Genomic DNA, 24369 nt, shown 5'->3' with positions numbered 1-24369 from the left:
TTGATTGGGGAAGACAGAAAGGGAACCACGTGAATGGATGCCTAGGCTCCCTTTTGTATAGACATGGCGATCAACATGATTTGGGGGGGGACCAGTGGGGAGTGGGGTACCAGGGATTGAATTAGGAGCACTCCATCCAGCCCTATTTTGTGTTTTATTTAGAGACAGGGTCTCACTGAGTTGCTTAGTGCCTTGCTTTTGCTGAGGCTGGCTTTGAACTTGCCATCCTCCTGAGCCTCTGGAATTATAGGCATACTGACTCCTGCTCTTTGACAACAGAATATAAGCAGGAGAACCTGGTGATGATATCTCTCCCCCATTCTCAGAATCAGTGTCTTATGTGTTCATTGTTCTCTCTTGTTTTTCAATTTTCCTTTCTTCTTTCACGGAGCTCGAGGGAATATTGAGTCTTATTTCTAGTGTGGCTGAGTAAGCTCCTAACAAACCAAACCACTCTGAGATAACAATAATCAACTCTGGGGAATAAAGACCAACAAGTTCTTGAAGGGAGTTGATCCTTGAACCAAAGAATCAGCAGGGACTGACTTACACATTTTTATGGTCTTCAGCTTGCAGAGTATCAATCCGAGCCATGTGTGGCCAATAGAACTACTTATGGAGGAGAGTAGAGTAGTAGGCTAATTCCTGCTGGCTACTAGCCTGGAGGACCACCAGAAAGTTAGGGGAGATTTCCACAAAGGCCGTAGGTAGGGACAAGGAGTCCCTCTGTCTATAAGGTCAGGTAAACTCTTTGGCTGATTCTGATCATACAAGCACTGGACAGAATGCAGGCAGTCCAATTAAAGAGGAAAATGAATGACTTGAAATTCCAGTTGCTGTCATAAATATTGAGTGTGCAGTTTGAGCCCAATCAAATTAAGTGTCTGCTTAAACAAAAATATCAACATTTGTCTTTGAAACAGGATAGTAAAAAGATTCTTCATGTTATAAAATTCAGGTGGCATGGTCCATGAAATAATTTCAAGTGTTATACAATGTGCATAAAAATGTTACTCATTCAAAAAAAAACAAAGCTATGAAGGCTGACTTTCTTGATACAGATAGTTATGTTTTGTTACTTTTTTTTTTTAGTTTTCAGTGGACTTTTATCTTATTCATTTATTTATATATGGTGCTGAAAATTGAACTTAGTGTCTCACACATGTGACGAAAGCACTCTACCACTGGGCCACAATCTCAGCCCTAGTCAGGGTTTTGTAATTAGTAAATAAGAACTTTGTGGTGCTGGGGATTCAATCCAGGACCTTGCACATGCAAAGCAAGCACTCTACCACTGAGCCACATCCCCAGCCCACATTATTTTATATCTTTGTAGTTTTTTTTTTCTTTTCAGTTTGTTATGAGATCAAACCCAGGGCCTTGCATATGCTAAGCAAATGCTTTACCACTGTCCTACACTCCCCAACCTAAAAAACTAAATGAAAATATACTTTCAGTGAGTAAGAAGATAAGAAACCTGAAAAAAATAACACTAAAAAAAATAAAACAGAAATTCCAGAAATAAAAATTATAGCATCTGAAAATTTTTGAAAACTGATATTTTATTTTATTATTTTTTCTTTTTTTAAAAAATTTTTATTGTTGGTTGTTCAAAACATTACATAGTTCTTGACATATCATATTTCACACTTTGATTCAAGTGGATTATGAACTCCCATTTTTACCCCATATACAGATTGCAGAATCACATCGGTTACACATCCACTGATTTACATATTGCCATACTAGTGACTGTTGTATTCTGCTGCCCTTCCTATCCTATACTATCCCCCTCCCCTCCCCTCTCCTCCCATCTTCTCTCTCTACCCCATCTACTGTAATTCATTTCTCCCCCTTGTTTCTTTTTTCCCTTTCCCCTCACTTCCTCTTGTATGTAATTTTGTATAACCATGAGGGTCTCCTTCCATTTCCATGCAATTTCCCTTCTCTCTCCCTTTCCCTCCCACCTCTCATCCCTGTTTAATGTTAACCTTCTTCTCATGCTCTTCATCCCTACTCTGTTCTTAGTTACTCTCCTTATATCAAAGAAGACATTTGGTATTTGTTTTTTAGGGATTGGCTAGCTTCACTTAGCATAAGCTGCTCTAGTACCATCCATTTCCCTGCAAATGCCATGATTTTGTCATTTTTTAATGCAGAGTAATATTCCATTGTGTATAAATGCCACATTTTTTTTATCCATTTGTCTATTGAAGGGCATCTAGGTTGGTTCCACAGTCTTGCTATTGTAAATTGTGCTGCTATGAAACATCGATGTAGCAGTGTCCCTGTAGTATGCTCTTTTTAGGTCTTTAGGGAATAGACCGAGAAGGGGAATACCTGGGTCAAATGGTGGTTCCATTCCCAGCTTTCCAAGAAATCTCCATACTGCTTTCCAAATTGGCCTCACCAATTTGCAGTCCCACCAGCAATGTACAAGAGTACCCTTTTCCCCACATCCTCGCCAGCACTTGTTGTTGTTTGACTTCATAATGGCTGCCAATCTTACTGGAGTGAGATGGTATCTTAGGGTGGTTTTGATTTGACTTTCTCTGACTGCTAGAGATGGTGAGCATTTTTTCATGTACTTGTTGATTGATTGTATGTCCTCCTTTGTGAAGTGTCTGTTTAGGTCCTTGGCCCATTTGTTGATTGGGTTATTTGTTTTCTTATTGTTTAATTTTTTGAGTTCTTTGTATACTCTGGATATTAGGGCTCTCTCTGAAGTGTGAGGAGTAAAGATTTGTTCCCAGGATGTAGGCTCCCTATTTACCTCTTATTGTTTCTTTTGCTGAGAAAAAACTTTTTAGTTTGAGTAAGTCCCATTTGTTGATTCTAGTTATTAACTCTTGTGCTATGGGTGTCCTATTGAGGAATTTGGAGCCCGACCCCACAGTATGTAGATCGTAGCCAACAGTTTCTTCTATCAGACGCAGAGTCTCTGATTTGATAAGAAGCTCCTTGATCCATTTTGAGTTAACTTTTGTGCATGGTGAGAGAAAGGGATTCAGTTTCATTTTGTTGTATATGGATTTCCAGTTTTTCCAGCACCATTTGTTGAAGATGCTATCCTTCCTCCATTGCATATTTTAAAAAGTTGTTTTTAATCAGGCCAAAGAGAACATGTATTGTTTCTGGGTGGATTTAAGACTATATAAATAATAAAAATTCATAGGACTCTCTAAACACTAAGAGAAAATAAGCTACTCTGCTATCAAAGGAATCTGCAAGTTTTTAAATATGCATATATATTTATATATGTACATACACATGTGTATATATATTTTTGTTTATACAATATATATTATATATTTGTGTCATATACATTACATTTCATAATATATTATAAACATTTTTAGCAATTATTGGTGTAAGAAGATGTGCCATATATAAATTATAATGTGTAATATGTAATACATATACTTTATATTTATATATATATGTATATATATATATATAGTATATAAAATAAGTATGTTATAGTATAGTTGTGTGATTTACTACATAAGTATGCATGCACACATATGCCGATGCATGTTTTAAGCAGACTAATATAAATAAAAAGAACAATTGTGAAGATGAAAATAAAGCTACACTGCTGTCAAATCTGTACACTTTCATATATAGTATATATAATACATTTTCTAATATGTTACATGCATTTTAACATACATAATATATGTAAAATTCATAATATATAATATACATTATAGGATATAAATATCACATTAGTTGTTATATATTTATTAGTTATGTATGACTATTTATGAATATATACTATATATGAAATTTTTGCCCTTACCTTTGTTAATATACAGCCACCATGAAAATACATTTTCCCAAGACGAATTATGGATAAAGTAGTATGTTCTAGTATGTAAATACAGATCTTTTTGATAAAGTGATTTTTGATCTTCTTATTCATTGCTCATCAAAACCTTAAAAAGTATTTAGTTCCTTTTACTATAGTATACTAAGTGCTCCCTGAAGCCTCTTCTGGTCTAAGTCCATACAAATGACAAAACTGAACAGAAAATATTAAAAGAGTGTCTTTAATGCATGAAGAGTGTCTTTAATGCATCAGTGATTATGGGAGAGGAAACACAGTTTGAGGAGGAAATTTGATCGAGGAAACAACACAAGTCCTATGCTGAAAAAACAGGAAGGAGTTTCAAATAGACTTCAGCTCCAAAGGTAGTGACTTCCTGAAAGCAGAGGGATTGCAGTGCCACTGGAAAGCATGGCAGTATGCAGCACCACAGTGGTATCCCTGTCTTGTTTCCAGAAGACCCATGCATCCACCTGTCTCCTATTTTGTCATGCAGTGAGATAAAAGAAATAAAAAGGTACCCACAACAGCACCAGAGGAGGTTCATTTGTTTTTAAGGTGTGGAATAATAAAAAGCACACCTGTATACCAGCAATCAGAACACAAAGGTATGATTCCTGAGAAGTGTAAAGTGAAAACTTTAGCACAAGAAGAACTGGAAAACAGGAACAGCTTGGAAAATATTAGTTAGATTCCAATTGTTGGATTGGAAATGCTTTCTTAAATTCTATCTTTAAAAAGTCAATGAACTCAGATTTTTAATATTGATAATTCTTCCTTTTTATTAATACTTTTCTGGAAGATAGAGATTCATAAAAAGTTAGTATATTATTTATGTGATTCTAACTTTTCCTGAAATACCTGAAATAGGTGGAAGACCATTCAAAAAAGTGAAATCTTAGACCAACCGAATTTAAGAACACATAATATACCATTGGAAAATGAACAAAATAAAATTTTTAAAAAACATATGTTTAAGGAACAATAATATTAAAAACTAATAAATGATTTAAAATGAATACTAAATATCCTAAAAAGAAAAATGGCAAAGTGAGATGAGAGAAAATTAAATGGTGCAAAGAAATGAGACAATTTTTTTAATTGATTTTATCTTTTAAATACATGACAGTGGAATGCATTACATTTCTTATTACATATATATACCACATTTTTTCATATCTTTGTATATAAAGTACGTTTACACCAATTAATGTCTTCATACATGTACTCTGAATAATGATGTCCATCACATTTCACCATCATTGCTAACCCCTTGCCCCGGCCCTTACCTTCCAACCCCTCTGCCCTATCTAGAGTTCATCTTTTCCTCCCAAGCTGCTCCTCCCTAAGCCACTATGAGTCAGACTCCTTATATTAGTGAAAACATTCTGCATTTGTTTTTTGGGGATTGGCTAACTTAGCATTATCTTCTCCAACTCCATCTATTTACTTCAAATGCTATGATTTTATTCTCTTTTATTTCTGAGTAATATTCCATTGTGTATATATGCCACATTTTTAATCCACTCATCTACTAAAGGGCATTTTATGGTGAAAAAACCAACAGCTCATATCAGATATGAGTCCCAAAATAAAGGAGGATGAGGAAAATCAAATGGGAAAAAATTATAGAAATAAAAAAGAGGCTTCACTTTGCTTAACTATAGGATAAATGAAAATAAATCAATCAAATTAATCCTGAGATTATATTTTTTAAAAGGCAAACAGTTGTATGGGTTTAAATAAAGCATAACTATAATACAGAAAAATACAAGTACAATACAAACATTGTTAAAGGAATATATATTAACACATATTAGCCCCAAATGTTCTAGATTCTATATTAATATTCAACAAAATAAAATCTAAAGTCAAAACATTGATATTTGTAAAAACATAGTTAACTTTTGAAAAAACAAACAGAATCTATCATGGAAACATTAGTTATAACTTTGAATCTGTCTAACAAAACATAATCAAAATGGAAGAAAGCAAATATTGCAATGGTTGTTATAAAAAGAGAAGAATAACTCCATAGTAATAATAGGACAAGTTAACCCTGTTCTCTCAGAGACTGGTGGATCAATGCAGATAGAACTAATAGAACAATAAAAGATTTTTAAAATAATATAAACAGCTTAATACTATATATTTAAAGTAAGAGATTCACACAGAACTTTGTACTAAGAGAACATGCATTGTTTTTAAGAACACAAGGTTTGTTAACAGAAATTGTTTATTTCCCAGATACTAAAAGATATCTCAACAAATCAAAATCATTGACTAAAATTAAATAATTATAATTATAATTTATTTTAAATATAATTAAATCCATAATTAAGGAACATTCCCTCAAAAAAAAACCAAAGCTTTTTTTTTAAACTTAAAAAGCTGAAAGATCTTTTAAATAATTTACACTGAGAATTACAATGTAGAACCAAATTATAAGTAATCTTTAATGGTAAAACCTTTGCTACGTGGCAAATATATGCTAAGATGAAAATGAGCATTTTAGGTGTATTTAATAAAAAAGATACTTTCAAATTTAATGAGATAAGTTTTCTTCTTACCATCCTAATAAAAATTGACCAGCTGTAAAATATTATAAAGATAAATATGTAGGGATTAATGAAATACATATTTTTTTTTCAAAAAAGTCTGCTCTTTGGAAGAACTAATATAAAAATATTAGTTCTGAGAATATTAATAAAAAAGGTAAGAGATGGTACAATTTAAAAACTTTAGAAATTAGTGAGGTTATAATAGAAATAACAGTGATACATAAATCCGGGACATTAAAAAATGTACTAAAAACTAAGAAAGATTAATCAATTTACATTTGGGAAGATAATAGCAAATGAAACCAATTCTCCTGCAATCCATCTATAAATTCAATCAATGTCAATGAAAATACCAGTATGACATTTTATGAAATTTTATAGGCTATTCCTAGGATTCAAATGGAAGTATAAAAGTAAGAATAAAAAAACAAAAACAAAAACATGGCCAGAATAATATTAAGAATAAGAAAAGCATGGGGTCTTCCTTGAAAGATATCTAGCCATATTTTAAATTGTTAGTAATTAGAACAATGTGATATTCGTTAGATGAAAATTTAGTGTCTTCATCACATTTTAGATTAGAAAAGAAATAGCTGAAGCTTACAGTTTCAAGGAACTTGTTCAATTCTCACAGTAATTTGATGACAGATTCAGGATGAAAACTCTGATTTTTCTGAATCCAAAGCCTAGGCTCTGTTTACTACAGTGAATGTTTCTCCCTCCCATGTCATTAGACTAATAGTATATAAAGCTGGAGAGTCTAGATGTGCCCCAGTAACAAGCAACTTCAAATCTCTGTGGTTTAAACCACAGTATTTGTTTCCCTTACTTAATTTACACTTCTCCTGGAGACAGTGTTGAAGTTGTCTCCATGCAGTCATTCAGGTATCCAAGCTAATGGAGGTTCTATCATCCTATAAATTAGATTGTCTGGATGTTTGACTTCATTTGTCACCATGAGGAGGTCAAGAATGACCTGGAGAACTCCATACATGTTTTATTTCCACCTCTCCAAAGTTGTCCACATCTGTTGCATGCACATTTAATTGGTGAGAATTGTCACATGTAGGCTAGGGAGTGTGCTGGGAGTGTGGTGACCCTATGACCAGGACAGAAATAAGACTTGGATAAGGATGAGCCCAGGATTACAACTTCATGTACCAAAGTGAAAGTAATTATGAATAGATCATCAAATGATACACATTTGATTCTTTCTTTCTCATTTAGGTATCTAGCTTTTTAAAAATTGTATTCCTGAGTATATGTGTCTGTACACCCCTCCTAGGAGTTGGGGAATAAATAGATGATAATGTAAATTGAATCGGTGCTTTTGGCTCTGTCTGGCTAAAATGATATACAAATGAGAAGGATTAAAACAATGAATTGGAGGTTTGCCCCCATAAATTCCCAGGGATCTGTTTAATTCCTAGAGAGGAAGAAGGAAGATCCTTAGTTCACCAAATTGTACCTTCTTGGCCTGGAAGTGTTCACTCTGCTTCCCCAAATATATACCCTTTTTATAGAAGTTGGGTCTGGGTCAAAGGAAAAGCCTTCAGTAAAAAGGGAATTAGTAAACTCACAGAATTTGTCTTGTTCTTTTTCCTTAAAAAGTTTTTACCTTATTTTAAGGCAATTCATTCAAAACATCCATATAAAATACATTTCAAAACGTTTTTGACAGTATATTTATATCTATATGATTTATGCTAGGAAAAAAAGGTCCATCAACTCTTTAATATAAGAGTCAAATCTTTAATAAATTAGTAATCCAAACAAAACATGTGCTGAAGCTGATATAATGTCTTTAAATCTATCGTGTCAAAAATATAAAATATAATTACTCTTCGAATGAAAAATTCAAATTTTAAGGATTTGCCTTAAGGGGAAATCTCCCAACTTGGACACCATGCTTATCAATAGCTTCTATTTATGTATATATAGCATATACATGTTCAGGACCTAATAAGCTGCTATGCTGCTATTAACATATTTATCTATTCAACAGCATGGAAAGAACCATCATGAAATATTCTAAAGTAAAGAGTAGATCACAAAGTAGAAGAACTGATTATAAAGTAACATGTATTCTATAATCCATATATGCAAAATATCTATGGATTTATGGATATATATGCATAGAGATTGGCTAAGCACAGAAGTGATGGCAGTTTGGGTGGTAGTATTTTGGGAGATTTTTATTTTGTTCTTTTTATATTTTGATATCCCCCCCTTTTTCCAAATGTCTCTATACATTTTGTAAATGTATATTTATTTTGAAAAGATAAAAAGAAACTTTCTTTAAAGAGTAGCTTTGGAGAACAAGTCGTACATTTATGCAGAATTATGTATCTGCATATTGTTCTTCTTTGGGTGCTGGATATTGTCCTACAGTTGGGCTTCCAGTAAAAATCTAAGTACCATTTTGAAATATTGACTGCCCTCACACAAAAGTGCACACATGCACGTACACACACACACACACACACACACACTTCTTTTCACTTTAAGGTATACATTACAGTATAAAAATGCAGATGTCCTGTGGCCCGGGAGTGTAGCTCAGCAGTAGAATACTTGCCTATCATGGCAGAGGTTCTGGATTCAATTCTAAAACCACAAGAGAGAAGAAAAATTAAAAGTGCAGATATCCTGTATCTGTTAAACACGGATTTCCATGTTTATATTTATGTTCCAATCATTCCTTGTGTTTCAGGGCTATGCCATTTACCTCTTTTCCCCATGTATCCTTGTAACATTTCTTCTTCATTTCTACTTTCAATTCTAGGCAAGGTTTTAAAAGAAATCAAAATCATCTTTGGGGTTCTTGGGGGATTGTGATTACTTTGTGCAGAAGCAGTCCTAACACAGGCCAGGTAGAGAGGCCTGTTGCTGGGCATCCTGCACCCACCCCTGCTCTGCAGTCAGGAAGGTCAGGTGCTCTGCTTCTGTCTCACATGCCTAGACCACACCAAAGCTGCAGAGTTCTTAGGGCATGGATGCAGAAGAGGAAACACAGTGCCCTGGGCCCATCAGAACAATAATACTAAGATTGCTCCTGAATGGTGGTATATTTTGCCCAAGAAATGCTGAAAAGAAACATACAACTTTGCAGCCTTTCTTGTCTTTTATTGCTCAGATACTCAGTGACAGGTTTCCTAAACCTCTCTTTAACAGGCTCCTCCTGTTTCTTTTTATTATCCCTTCTCTAATTCAGATGCATCTCTGTGAAAGCACTAAACACATTCATTTTAAAGGAAATTTCTCGGTTTGCCTTAAACCAAAACAACACTTTGTGCATGTTCAGGCCAGTGTTCATTTGTGGTCTGCCTGCAAGAACTCTAAGAGTTCATGAGATAATTTTCTTATACTGCACACAGCCTACTGCAGAGGAGACATAGCTGCCACCAAGGGATCTGTGCCATCAGAACATTTGGTTTCTAGTCTCCCAAGTCCTCTTTGTTTTTGATCGTGACATTTCTTCATGCTCAGATGCATACGTGATGTAACATTCTTTGTTGATGTTCTGAAATGTGTTTTGGAGTTATTTTGGCTTAGCAAAAAATAAGAATGGGGCTCTCAACTTTTCTGGTTGAAATGTTAATCTTGCCTCCCACCCCCACCCCCCATCTTTTCCCCCTGCCTTTCTATACCATACCTATTTGCAAAGCTTTAAACCCAAGACTGTATTTAATAGACCCTAGACAGTTTTGTTGGAAACAGGGCAAATGAGAAGTATCTCTAGCGGATTTGTGGGCCTTTATTATGGTGGGGGAGTATGCCCTAAAGGGGAGTTCCTCACAGCCTAATTGTTGAGGAATGATGGAAGCTCAATAGCATGGAAATTCTACTTCTCGCTTCAGCTGAAAAGTTGCTTATAAAGGTAGCAGGGCTATTCTAGCAATTTGCCTTATTTTGAAAATCCAATTTGGGAGCTTCATTAAAGGGCACTAATTTAGTGTCTTGGGGGAATGTGTGTTTAAAGGAGCTTGTCAACAATCTTAGATGTTTGCCAGTGTGTAGGTGAGCTCAACTCCCCAGGCTGGGGTTACCTGGTTACATGTGTGCTCCTTCATTTCAAACATGATGCCAAATAAGCTCAAAAGCCCTCAGATCCACAGTAACAGCCTTTCCCTCTGCCTGCATGACCACCTCCCATCCCTAATGTTAGGATGCTTTCAGTGTATCATGTGAAATCGACAACGTGAATCTGTCACTCAGAGATCCAATGAGTTTAGTAGTAGTTCACAAATGTCAGGCCAGGCTGTAAAGCATGGTAACTATTTCAAATCACTTAAGCAAATAACAAACACTTTCTGAATGTCTAGAATAATAACTTATTGCTCACTGTCTGCCCAATATTCCCCAAAGTATATTTAAGCCCCACATTGGGGACACACAATTTTAAAAATAGATAGCCAAATGCTAATTATCCATAAGGCCTCAAATAAACTCAAGCCTTCCCTAGTTTCTAATTATATTGACAAAATACTATGAGAAAAGGTAGAAAATTTAGTTGAAACAAAGTAATGTTGTTATTCTTTGGGATGCTTCCTTTTTCAAACAACGTTTAAATTCCATGAGATAGTGCAATAAATTTTGTCAACAAGTTCATCTATGCATTGCTAAGATCTGGAAATATTGTTTTATTCTTCTATCTTATCACTGGAGTTTGTACTAAAAATATTGACTGAGTTCTTCCTTTCACCAGTCAGTGGTTATAATTTCTAATCCAGTTTATAGGACTGACTTGCGTTGGTTTAGTAAATTCTTAGTGTGGGATCTAATTTCTTGCAGAAAGACTGTGCAAGCTGCTAAGGTTTTCTGTTAATTGTTGACCTGTCTTTCCTTTCGGGAGATGCTTAGCTGTGGTCACATCCAGAAGAAATATTCCATGTGCTGTCAATCGTATGCATTTATGGCTCAACATGGCACAATTTCCCATGTAGACAAGCAGGCTTTTCAGAATGTGATTTGAGATGAAGGAAATGGAATCAAATTCAAAATACTTCTAATAATTTTCCATTAAGTTTTATATGGCTGAAAAAAATACTTACCAAAATGTTTTGGGAGATGACTGAGTAGGAATGATGGAGATGGGTAATAGTCCTGAATTCTTTAGGTTTGATGTGTCTGATACTTTACACAGTAGATTCATTCATTTAGCAGGGACTAAAATCTCAAGGAGAAAATTTCTAAGAGTTGAAAATAACTATTCTTCAAAGTCTAGTATAATCTTACTCTATTGTATTACATTTTCTAGAAGTACACATAAATTAAGATTGAAAATCAATAACTTAGCATTTGTGAACATGGCCACAAAACCGTTTGTGGAAATCATGATTTTATAACAATGTGGAAGGCACATCTTTTAATAAATCTGTTTATGGTGTCTGACATTAGGAATGGGTGTCAATAAGTGGAACAAAAGATATAGACATTTTCATGACATGTTTTATGCTAGTTATTTATTTGTTGTCTATTCAGGGGGTTACTAATTGCAGCTGGTAAAACTTGATTTTTCTCCTGTTCAGTTTATTGTGGGATGGGCATTCATTGCACCCAATTCATAGTTATTCAGTGTCTACATTTCAGAAGCTGAATTGCTGGATATCATCAATGTGAGCTTTGGCAATTCCATGCAGGAGTGTACAACTATAATTTTCCTGCACATTAATAATAACCTAGCAAAGAAGCCCAGAATCAAATGCCTTGATCTCAGTCGGGGGCAGAAAGCTAGAGTGGTGTCTCTTGGCTGGTAACCTATAGCGTTGGAAAAGTAGGCTCTACAGTCACTCAGGAGGAGTGGGCGGTATTCCGGAAATTTTATTCCCTCTCTTTCACTACGCGTTTTTTTCTCTTTCTTTCTTTCTTTTTCTTTTCTTTTTTTTTTCCAAAGTGTGTCCGGCGACAATAAAAAATAAATAAATTACAGATTATAAAAATAGACAGTACATCTCCAAAACAAACAGGAAAATCAAGGCTTTTATTTCTTCAGGTGTCAACTCTGTTCCCTGCCCCAAGCCCTACCCTGCCCCCTACCCTACCCGGGTTTCTAAGGCACCTTGCTGATTCTAACTCAGTGCTCAAGCGGGCTGCGGGCTGGGCAGTCGCCCACACGCAGAGCACTTGGCGCTGCGCTACCGGACTTTTGGTCTTGCTCAAAGCCAAAGCTGAGAATCTCTAAGAACTCTGAGGCTTCGGATTCATTCTGGTGGGGTGAGGTGTTATTATTGTGGGATTGTCTCTGCAGAGTTGCCCTGGAGAGTGAGCGCCGAAGGGAAGGAACGGTACAAGGCTTCCCAAGTGTTCCCCAGGAGTCAAGGAGGCACCCCTAATAGCGGTACGCTGGAGAGCTTATGCATGGGGGGCGGGAGGAACTCGCGCCTGCAGGCTGGGAGCGGGGAGGCGGTGTGGAGGGGCAGGGGGCAACGTGCCAGTTTTCTCTGATTAATGATGCTCACGCTGCCGCGCGTGGCTCATGCGCTTTGTCTCCAGCCTTGGGGTTCGCGGAGAGCTGTCCGGGGGAATGGGTAGCGCCAGGAGCGCCTGGAGCACCAAGCAGGTGCCTGCACTCGGTTTTAGCCAGCTCTGGTCGCACGCGGTAGCAGAAAGGCCCAAGGCATTGACAGACACCCAGCCTCTGCCACTTCCCGGGTGTGGCGGGTCAAGAAACCCGGGTCTCAGGCCCATGCGACTGTGCGGCCACGTGCAACATTCGCTTTGCCCTCAGCCTGGGCGGGGACCGGACCCATCCGCGGCTGCAGGGAGGAGCAGGGCGCCGCCCCCGGCGACAGTGCCAGCCGCGTGGGAGGGCACGGACCAGCCAAGGGACAGACAACCGAGGCAGTCGGGCAGGGGACGCGGGACCGTGGGACCGATCGAGGCTGGCTGACTCTGAGTGAGACTGGAAAAGCGACGGACAGGTGGGAGCAACCAGATAGCCCCGAGAAAGGGAGGAGAGGACCACCGGAGAGAGAGAGAAGAGAGGAGAGAGAGAAAGAGAGAGGAGAGAGAGAAAGAGAGAGAGGAGAGAGGGGAGAAAAGAGAGAGAGAGAGAGAGAGAGAGAGAGAGAGAGAGAGAGAGAGAGAGAGAGAGAGAGAGAGAGAGAGAGAGACTCTGGCTGAGACAGACACAGAAATAGAGGATAGAAAGAGAGAAAGAAACACTCGTGTGCTCCCTCCCTCCAGACGCCCTCCTCTGACCGAGGGAAGTGGCCAGGGGCTCAGAGTAGGAGAGGCAGTATAGGCACAGAAGACGGCAAGAGAGACCCTGCATTGCTGGTGGGATCAAGGGACTCTGAGGGGCGGATAGACCAACGCAAAGACTGGCATTCTGAGAGAGTGACAGCTTCAAGAGCAGAGCGCAGCAAGGCGAGAATCCTGCGCTGAGCTGCCAGACTGACTGACTGCGGGTCACACTGACAGAAGTACAGACAGAAGAGCAGACAGGAGTCCGGGTCACATTCACTCTCTGCAGCCAGTGGGGAAGAGAAGGAGGCGGCGGTGGCGGCGCCCTGAGTGCATCAGGAGCGGCGATCAGCCGCAGGGGCAGCGCAGCGGGCGCGCAAGCCCCAGTCGCTGCAGCCCCAGCCAGGCTGCCACAGCTGTGTGGGTATCCCAGCCCACTATGCAGAAAGCTCTTAACTAGCAGTTAAATAAATCGGCCAAAAAAAAAAAAAAATCCAACAACAGAAAAGGAAGCCAAAACCAAAACAAAACCAATCCAGCCAAATCAATCATTAAGAAACAACAATATTAATAAAAGCCAAAAACTAAATCAAATCAACCAAGACACCAAGAAGCTGGGGGGATATCCACTGTTCGTCAAGGTAATAAGTCTTCCGACGTGAATGTGCACGCCTTTCATTGGGTTCTTTTCTTCTTTCTTTCTGGCATATAACTGTGCTTTTCTTTAGAATTGTCTCTCCTCTGCATTTCTTCTTTGTGTTTGTAGAAAGCTGGTGTTGTTGTCCATGTATTGTGTTTCCGTGTTTGGTGAAGGGATGGGTGGGCTTCCCTTCCCCCAAATCAGGCAGAAGTGGAAAGCTGGAAATTGAAAATGACAATGTTTTTCATCACAGAAGTTTTCAGTGATTTATGTAGGTTTCAACATAGAAAGTTTCGGATGCTCTTAATTCATCTGAAAGAGAGCCATAGAGAAAAAGGTAGAGAGTTATAATTATAATATTGTCCTGGCAGGACTAAGGTCTTGGGTTCCCAAGAGGTTTTTAATTTTACACTCTTGTTGTTGTTTCATTGCAACCCCCAATTTAATATCTTATTGTAGAAATGGTGGTAGAATTGAGTTGAAGTAGACAGTTGTTTAAAAAGTTTCTTGGGAGGAAAAATTGACTCACTCAGTGTTTATGCATAGAAATAAAGCTGGTGTGGAAGTGTCAACTGCTCAGGTTTAGTATTTGACCACCTTCTGAAAGATACAAGTTTAAAAGGAGAAACAGAGGGGATAATTGAAATGTATAGGCATGAGAAGCTCTGTGCAGTGCAAAACTGGTAGAAATTACTTTCATGAGGTTGTGTTTAGAGTGTAGAAACTCATTTTGATTTTTGGTTTTTTAAGTGTATTGGTGTAACACTTTAGTTTCTCCAAATAAGAATGACATTACCCAAAGTTGAAATGAATCTGTATAGAATTGTGCTCAAAAAGAGAATAAATCCAAAGGATCCTCACCTCTTTCTCACCTGCTTCAGAGAATAAAACTGCTATGATTGTTTTAGGTAAACAGAAAGTGAAGATGACAGGAAATCATTTTTTATTTAGTAAAAGTCAGAATACCTTTGACACACACTTTAAAATAAATGCATCTATTCCTTTGATCCCCTGTATTTGTATTACCACAGAGCTTGCATGTCCTAATAGGATTTTAGCTAATGTCATTTTCATGGAAAACAGTCATTTGAAAGCTGAGAGCTCTAGCTATGTTTTGTTCAAATAGCGAAGTAATCTACTATTTTAACAGAAATTGCTTCTGCCGCATTCCTAATGTGGGATTGCATGTGACTAATTGTGTATACTTTTCAGATTTATGTAGGTTTTCAAGGTATGTATTTGCTTGTGTTTGATCTTATTTTTCCTTTGTTATCACATTATTTTACTTCTTTTCAATGTGACTAACAAGATATTTTTAATTGTGTAGAGAATGAGTTTAGGTGTATTCTTGGAGAGCTACCCATCCATATAACAAAAGGTACCAAAGAATAATCTGTTACTATCTTTGCTTGTCAATGCCATTATGATTTGTTTTAAATGCAATTTTTAAAAGCATTTGGACTGCTACAGATGCACGACTCAGTTTATCCTCTGGCATGATTGATGTCATTTGATGAATAGAAGAACTAAGTTACTGGAGATGAATGCTTATTTAACAGAGTACTTTGTTTGGGTGAGGCATATTTAAAAAAAAAAAAAACTTATAAGGTTCCTGGAATTAACTTTCAGTTTCTTAGTGACTTAATTTCACTACATGCTGATTTCTCTTTTACAACATTCAGCTCAGATCCAGACAGGTTTGTGTTTGCTATTAGATTTGCAAATTGCTGATCTCCCAGTGACTTTCTCTCTTAGATCCCAATTGAGTATGGTTACCTTGAGAACTGTGGCATTAGCCCTGTTAGAGCATGCTCCACTGGGGACTTCTGTGCAGTCTATTTTTAATGCTATTTAATGAAGGAGCAAGCACCTCACTCAGCAATAAAAGAAGCATGAGGAAAGAGAGCAGTATGTGATTATGGATACTGGAGAAGGATATTTGGAAAGGTAAAGAGTGGCTGGTGGGTAAAGTAATTTTAATCAGGTCCTAATATTGTATTAATGGAAATCAATTGGTATTAGTGAGAAAACTAGACATGAATAGTTTGATATTTTCATAATCCTTTTTACTAGCTCTTAGAAAGAAGACTCAATAATTTGAGTTCCTTAAAACTTGAAGGAGATCTAATGAAAGAGTTCCTGCATTCCTACTAGTTTTAATACAAGTGTCAGAATCTTGGATAGAAAAAGTAGAGAAATAATCTCAAATTCCTAAAATATTGTTCCAGTGGATGCCTTGGAGCTAACAGAACATTCTGGGAATAAAATAACTAACATCTTTTAAGGTACAGTGAATAACCTGAAGCTCTGCCTTGTGAACTGTTTTTCTTTTATGAACTTGATGTCTTGTCTAGAATCATGGCAACTAAATGAAACAGGAAGTTTTGTTTGAACTTGATAGAATATTTTGCTTGTTTTGTGTCTTCTACTTGGAGATAAACATCAAGGATTATCTTTCTAAAGGCTAACTGTTTTTTTTTAAATGTAGATAGCAGAGGCAGCACTGGTAACTTTTGGAATGTCATAATGAGGGGGAAAATATCTTAACATTGTAATATGTGAGATACAAGAAGCCACCTGTCTGCAGAGTTTGCCTATACACAAAACACCTTTCTTCAGGTAGAAAGTGAGAATGTTTAATCAGAAAGGTCTTCGTTGTTCCTTTTCATACTAGCACCATGCTATAATCAGTTTATTTCTTTGTTCTGAGTGAAGCTAATTAGACAAGATGCTTAAGTAGTTTCAAAATTAATAAGCATGAGAGAATGTGAGCAGTTTATATTAAATGGGGAAGTAAGTCATATAATTATTTATTAATGAAGCTATTAGAATGATGTACAAAGTTGTTCTTAATTTTTGCCATTTTTTGTGGTGTGTGTGTGAAAATCACCCCCTAAATAAACCACTAAGGGGATACTGTGATTTTGTTTGTTTTTTTGTTTGCTTTTCCAACTTAGTCCTTCTGGGGGGTGGACGGACAGTCCACACTGGTCGTCCTCTTTTCCTTTGTGGTCATGCCATTTGGATCATAGTGCTGATACCTTTTTTAAGCTTCTCAAGTCAGTGGGCAACCTCATTTGAATTCCATGTGCATTTTGTCTGTGGACAAGATAATGATAAGCTACATGAGCAAAGCGTGGAATGAGTCAGCCACTGAAGACACAACACGCAACATAGCCAGGCATGAATATGAGTGAGAATTCCTTAGGACAAGGAGACAGTTTGAAGTCTATGAGGTCGGAAACTGCAAATGAGCTGCTTGGGTAGAAGTCAGTGTAATTCAGATCTGCTTTGTGACAAGGTTAGGAAAGAATGTGTGTGGGGCTCCAAAGTGATGTCGACTCTGAAAGCCATTTCTTCAGATGGTAAGTACAGGCATCTTTCTAACTGGTACCACACGATGGTAGCGTGCTTAAGAATTCGTGAATCTCTAATCACAAAAAGAATTGGCTTCCATATAAATGCAGTATATCACATGGGAAGTTCCTAACATACTTAAGTCAGTGATGATACATATAAAACCCACACTTCCTCTCTTAATACAAAGGATCTTTATTTTTTTTTTGAAGAAATCTGTAGTTCCAGAACCTCTGCATTTCTTCGCTTTCTTTTTTCAATCTATCGTTTCACCTTAAATATGAAAAATGAGTTGTAAACAGTGATATAAGTAAATGCTGGAGGACCATTAAAGGTAAAAATAAATATTAACAAGACATACCTGCAACTGAATTTATTTTTCTCAGGGATTCTTTGCTTCTGAGTATTAGGTCTTTTAAGACTTGTGTATGCTAAGTTCAAACAATTTATTTCAGTGCCTCAGCATTATAATTTAGATTAATTTGGCTCATATTGAAGAAATCTTGGCCATTGATATTGAAGTATTTAATATTTGTCTTTACATCACAGCCACTTCATTCCTATGAGCATTAGGTAAGGGCTCTTAAGGATTGCAATTGTATACACATTAAGCTTGATAAGAATAAAGTACTTGAGACAGAGTATCACTTTCATTCAGTAATTTTTAATATTAGCAGAATTGCTATCTTGTGGTCTCAAAATCCTCTGTGGTCTGGAGATATTTTCTTAAGCCATAAAAATGCCCATGTAGCATTTTCAAAGCACCTCTTTCTAAAATTACTGGGACATATCTGTGCCTAGGAGAAAAGCTATACAGGCAAAACAAACAAACAAAAAATGAATAGAAATAATTACATTGGGACAATAGAAGGGATATTTAAAAAAAAGCCGGGGGGAGGGGGTGTCTTGAATACACCAAACTGGCTGTTTGCTTTCAGTTTGAATCCTTAGCATCCTAATGTTCCTTCTTTTCTATAGCATAGATTCTAATATTTTCTAATAGCATAGATTCTATTATTGCCAGGTGGAGAGAATGTTAATCATTGTCTGTGGTCATAATAGATCAATATTTTAAATTCTTCTACATACTTTTCCTAGGAAACAGGAAGTTTCTGACAGTTTTTATAACCCCACTTGATATACATGACAATGCGACAGGTTTATAAGATTTTTATGAGTTTTATAATCAAAATTACGATAAAATTGCAATTGTGACTTATTAAAATGCTGAAGAATTAGTTCAAAATTGTCTCACTGAAGGCATATATTCATAATTATTCCTCAGTCATAGACGCAGATGGCATTTAAAAACTTCACAGTTGTTCCTCTTATCTAGCAACAAAAAATCATTTCATATTCTCCAGGTAGAGGGGGAAAGGGCGTATTCATATTTTTTTTCCAAAACAGATCTTTTACCACATTCCCAAATTTAGAAATTCGTTGTGGTTAACACACAAAATATTATGATTTTGTTAATGCACTCACTTCCGTAAATAATAATCTTGGTTTTTAAGATAATTGCAAACAAAATTTGGTTTTAGTTTAGAGACAGAATCGAAGATTTTTAATAGTCCAGCAATTGCATCACTCCATATTTCAAGTATTTTGGCAAATTTTACAGAAGTTAAATTGGCATATTGTGGGGACAGGTTTCTATGCAGATTTGCATTGTGTAATAGATCATCTTTTTTCCTGCAGCTTTTTCATTGAGACTTACAGAGCTTATCTACCTAGGTAAGCTTCATCATCTCTCTCTAATTCGTTGTGTTAGGGGCCTAAAAAAGAAGAAGTGGCGACATCACCAAATTCAGTGTTAGAATTCTTAATGGATGAGCATTCTTTTACTTTTGTTTATCGTTGGTTGCTTCTTTATTACATACTAAATACCTGAGATAAGAACAAGAATCATCTCTTGAAAAACAGAACCCAAAGGAATATTAAGTAGATTTCCTTCTAATTGCCCAGATACACTGACTTCAAGACATGGCAGTCCATCGAATCAGATATTAAAGGGGAAAAACTTAATTCATGTTGACATATTTTGATCTAGCTGAAATTAAAAATCAACATAAATAACTGAGGTATGATATTTCAATGTCTTTAAAGAAAAAACTAAACATCAATTCCTAAAAGTTGTATGTTCCCATGTCCAAATAAAATAGCCCTTGATATATAAATCAAAGGGCCTAGGGATCATCTATTCATCCAATATTTTTATTTGCATTCACTATCTCAAGATGCATTCAGATGATCTCCACCTTGTTAACATAGATCTAGGAAAAATCAGGTCACACTGGTCAGCAGGAGGTGGAGGAGGGGCAGGTTAAGTCACTGAAACCCCACTACTTTTCCTGTTTACCTTTTATTGGCAAAATAAAAAGCTATCAAATTAATTTTTTTTAGCTTTTTATGTTTCTAAAACCATAAGATAAAAATTCTCATATGAAGTTATGTTTATTTTATGAAAATATTCTATATTGGTATATTTTTTCTTAGTATTTTGCTTGTTAATATATACATAACTTTGGTGAAAATCCCTGTGGTGCTGGCATTGAATTGAATTTAATCATCAAAAAGCTGTTGGATAGGGGTTGGGGTTCTGGCTCAGTGGTAGAGTGCTCGCCTAGAATGCATGAGGCACTGGGGTTGATTCTCAGCACCATATAAATATAAAATAAAGATATCGTGTCCACCTAAAACTAACTAACTAACTAAATAAATATTTTTAAAAAGCTGTTGGACAAAAAAAACCAGTAGATTCCATATGAGTATGTGACAGATCATGATTTCTGCACCATTTGCAAGCTTTAACTGCTCATGGCTTCTTTAGAAGAAGCTTTTTAAAATGTTCTCTGATGAAAATGGAAATTTATTTATTTATTTGTTTGTTTGTTTGTTTATTTATTTATTTTAGAGAAAGGAGACTTCAGTTTATAGTCAAATCATGACTCCTTAAGCCAGTGTAGTACATAGTTGTATTGAAATTGCTATTATATTCTGCCAAATTAAGGAATTATCAGGATTCTGCAGTCATATCTATGATCCTGCTTCTTTTACCTGGCCTACAGGAACAAATGAGCTAACACTCTTACATTCGATTATCTTATGTTTTCATATTTTATTTTTTTAAATTTACTTAAAGAAGCTGATGTGAGAAGAATTTTAGGAAAATACCAAACAACTAGTGTTGTACTAAATTCATATATCCCACTGCAAACAACTAGTTGGCATTAATGATTCTTCATTTTTTTCATTTCTGTGCCAATTTAACTTTGATCATAATGAATTTTCTTGGGGAAGATTAGAACCTTTTTCCAATTTTTGCATAATCACCCACAGACATCTGGAAAGATAAAAGAAAATACAACATGTTATCATGTTTTGATTAAAACAACAACAATAAAAAAAGCAACCTGCTTTGCCCTGGTTTACCCCTGGTTTTTAGCCCTCTAACAATTGAAAGCCTTAATTTTTAATTATTATTGCAAGCAATCTCTTTATTCATAACTACAGATGATTTCTATTTTAGTAATTTTATTAAACACCAAGAAGTGGAGAAATATACATAGTTAATTTGACAGAGTTTATATGTTATAAAAATCTTATACATCATCTAAGAAAATTATATAAACACTCTTCCAAGAGGGGATTATTTTATTTCACTAATGATTGCAAACTGTTGTTTGTCAGATATGATGTTGGAAACTGTAGACAAATGTTTTGAATTCACTTTTAAATTGAAATTCAGGTTAAAACTAATGAAGAGGACTGGGGATATAGCTCATTGGGTAGAGCACTTGCCTAGTATGCGGAAGATCCTGGGTTTGATCCCCAACACCACCAAAAACCAAAACAAACCCTAATAGAGAGGTTGTATCCCAAAGATCTGCTGGAAGCTCACTCAAGAGTGAGCAGCCAACCTCTGTGTGAAATAAGAAAGTCTTTATCATGGTGGTGCCTAGGTCTCCACGAGATTCTGCAGTGTTGGAGAAATACTCAAAATTTGTATTAAAATAAAAGGTCTAGAGGAAAAAATGTGGTGCGTCCAAATCTCACTTCTCTACACACCTACCTACATAAACATGAAATCCATCACCTGAGTTGGTATTTGGTCCTGGTGTCTGCCCTCTGGGTCCATATAAATAACTAATATTGTGACCTCAGAGGCCAAGACTTGAAGCCTCTATACTTCATAGTTTCTTCGGGAAAATTGTGTAATAGCATCAGTCCAATATCCAATCTAAGCAACTTACTACTTCCAAGAATAGCAATTTAGTTAATTCCTCATTGTTTCAATTTTCTCATTTGTAAAATGGGAATGAGATCTACCTTGCAGGATCAAAGCAAAACAAAAGCACCTGACATATGGATATTATTGCAAAAAGAAACCATGATTCTTTCATAAAAAAGCTTTAGAAAGAGACTTAATTTTGTTACATAAATGATATATAGTTCCCTTTAAGAAATTTTTTTTCTAGTACTTTAAAGTACAGCTCTATCCCACTGCTACCCTATAAAAAAAAATCTGATGGTTAAAGTTGATAACTAGATTGATTCTTTCCTTGCCTATAAAAAATCAAAGGCCAAATCAGTAAATAATCTCAGAGGTGTTTATTATATAAGGATCACAATATCTAATAAGGCCCTTATCTTTCCATTAGTTTATAAGGGGAAGAGAAATGGCCAACTCAGAGTTGTCTAAAAGTGAACATACAGCTATTATTTTTCCAGAACATTTTATGTGTATAATTTCCAGCATCTAAATGGGGAAGCTAAACAACCAAATCTTTAAGTGAAGCATTTGTAAAGGCTTCACAGAGGAATAACCTTGAATCCTGCCCTATTCAGTGGAAGTCAGTAGCATGTTCAGGGTGGCTTGCGAGGTGGAAATAATTTCTACTGTTTGACAAAGCAAAGGGAGCTGTGGGCTTGCAGAGGGGCTCCCTGTCACTTCCACAGAAGGCTTTGGTTTTTGTCTCTGAGAACTGGGTGAGCTGTTTGGACAGAGCAGCTGATTTGGCCTCTAATCCTAGAGTATCTGCATATAATTTTGCTTAATGAGTCAGCACTGTGCCTGTGCGAATATGGCCGGAGGAGGGAAGAGACTTCTCTCATAATTGAGGTTTAAACACTTGCCTTCCCTATCAATCAGGAAATGGAGACCTACAAGCAGTATTCAGCCTAGGAGAAGGTCAGTCAGATGAACCACTAAAAGCATCAGATACCTGCATTTCATTTTCTCTTATAATTTGGATGTCAGCCATTCTTTGGGGGCTCATACAAATCAGAAAGTTAGCCCATGAACATTCTCAGATGTCTGAGAATACATTTATGTTTCTTTGCTATCAAAACATTTGCTGGGAAACACATTTTTAAAAATGCACACGTCCAGAGAGGAGGAGACGGAGACGGAGAGAGCTAGTATCAACATAGTACACATGTCCCAAAAGCCCATTCCTCAATATATTTTCCCACTGTCCTTAGCACTCCTGGCCTAGTATATGCTTCCACATACCAGACATTTCATCAACGTTCCTTGAATTAAAAATTGACCTTTATACTCTTGATGGCATCTAATATTCAGGATTTAAATACTCTAAGTGAAGTTTTAATTGTATTTCTCCCTAAAATTTCAGCATAAGTAGATTTGACATTCATCTTTCTAAAAGAACAAAGAGATGTCCTTATCTATAGCACTGTTACTGCACGAGAGATTATTTTGCCTCCTACAAAGAAGTTTCTTCTTCAGATCTCAGGAGATGAAGAGGAGGTCTTTGGAAATAATGAGGCCTCTTAAATTTCAGGATGCTTAAGCAGAATACATATGTCACTTTTCGATCCATGTGGAGGGAAATTACAATTAATACTCAAAAGTTGTTGCTGTCTTTGAAGACAGGATAAGGCAAAGGTAAGTTCACAAGAAATTTTCACATTGTTGGCACGCAGAACTGGAGGCTTCTCATCCTCACTGGATATGTACTTCTGGAGGGATTCGATCTAGTGAAAGAGATCCAGCATGTCTGGAAAGACTTCACTCCTCTCAGGGACTGGGCAAGTAGGCAGTGCTGAATTAGAAGGCAGGGTGTGGGGGAAAGCAGGAAGACAATACTAGCAAATCAGGGGTTCCAGACCCCTTTCTGTCTTGGAACAGCTTTCACCAAATGATAGGAGAGTAGCCCTTCTTTTTCTGCTACATGGGAAAGATGTTAGGATTAATCTGACTTAAGTGGCAAACCACATAATCGACCCAAGGTCTCATTAAGAACTGGATAATATATATATATCTGTAAAAATGATATTTTTGAAAATAATCTTGTTGGAAAGAAAGGGATGCAGCTGAGTAAATGTGAAATACCTAGCAGCTCCAGAGGCAGAGACAAGAGGATCTTGAGTTCAAAGCCAGCCTCAGCAACTTAGCAAGGCCCTAAGCAACTCAGCTAGTCCCTGTCTCTAAATAAAATACAAAAAATGGCTGGGGATGCGGCTCAATAGTTAAGTGTGTTCAAACCCTGTGTTCACACCCTGGTACCAAACAAACAAACAAACAAACAAACAAAAAGAGTTTGCTTCCTTAATTTCCTACATTTTAAGAAACTCTAAGTAAGTGTACTGACTGAATGATCTTTCACTCAATCATCCACTTCCTAAAGAAAGCCCAAATCTGGAATCTTATTTTAGAGAGATGAGGAGCACATTCTATGTGAATGACAGACTTTAAGAATACATAGAAAAGTACAGCAGGCATTCTCATTAGGACACCCAGCAGAATATATTAGGGACACACTGAATCAGAG

At 36.6% G+C, this 24369-nt stretch overlaps 1 protein-coding gene across 32 annotated transcripts in view; it reads left to right on the top strand.

Annotated features, from left to right (window-relative positions):
* Positions 1 to 12506: 12506 nt before the first annotated feature.
* Arpp21 (cAMP regulated phosphoprotein 21) overlaps positions 12507 to 24369 on the top strand; it is a 150205-nt gene continuing 138342 nt past the window's right edge. For 14 of the 32 annotated variants that reach the window (XR_005735848.2, XR_005735845.2, XR_013434359.1 and 11 more), the window contains exon 1: positions 13322 to 14219. The gene's annotated coding sequence lies outside the window, so the exon portion shown is untranslated. The other 18 variants (XR_005735847.2, XM_040289971.2, XM_040289968.2 and 15 more) reach the window with 10 other exon arrangements.

Source organism: Ictidomys tridecemlineatus, chromosome 2 (assembly GCF_052094955.1).
Source record: "Ictidomys tridecemlineatus isolate mIctTri1 chromosome 2, mIctTri1.hap1, whole genome shotgun sequence".
Lineage (NCBI taxonomy): Eukaryota > Metazoa > Chordata > Mammalia > Rodentia > Sciuridae > Ictidomys > Ictidomys tridecemlineatus.
The sequence above is the reverse complement of the archived record's forward strand: the minus strand, read 5'-3'. Positions and strand labels throughout refer to the sequence as shown.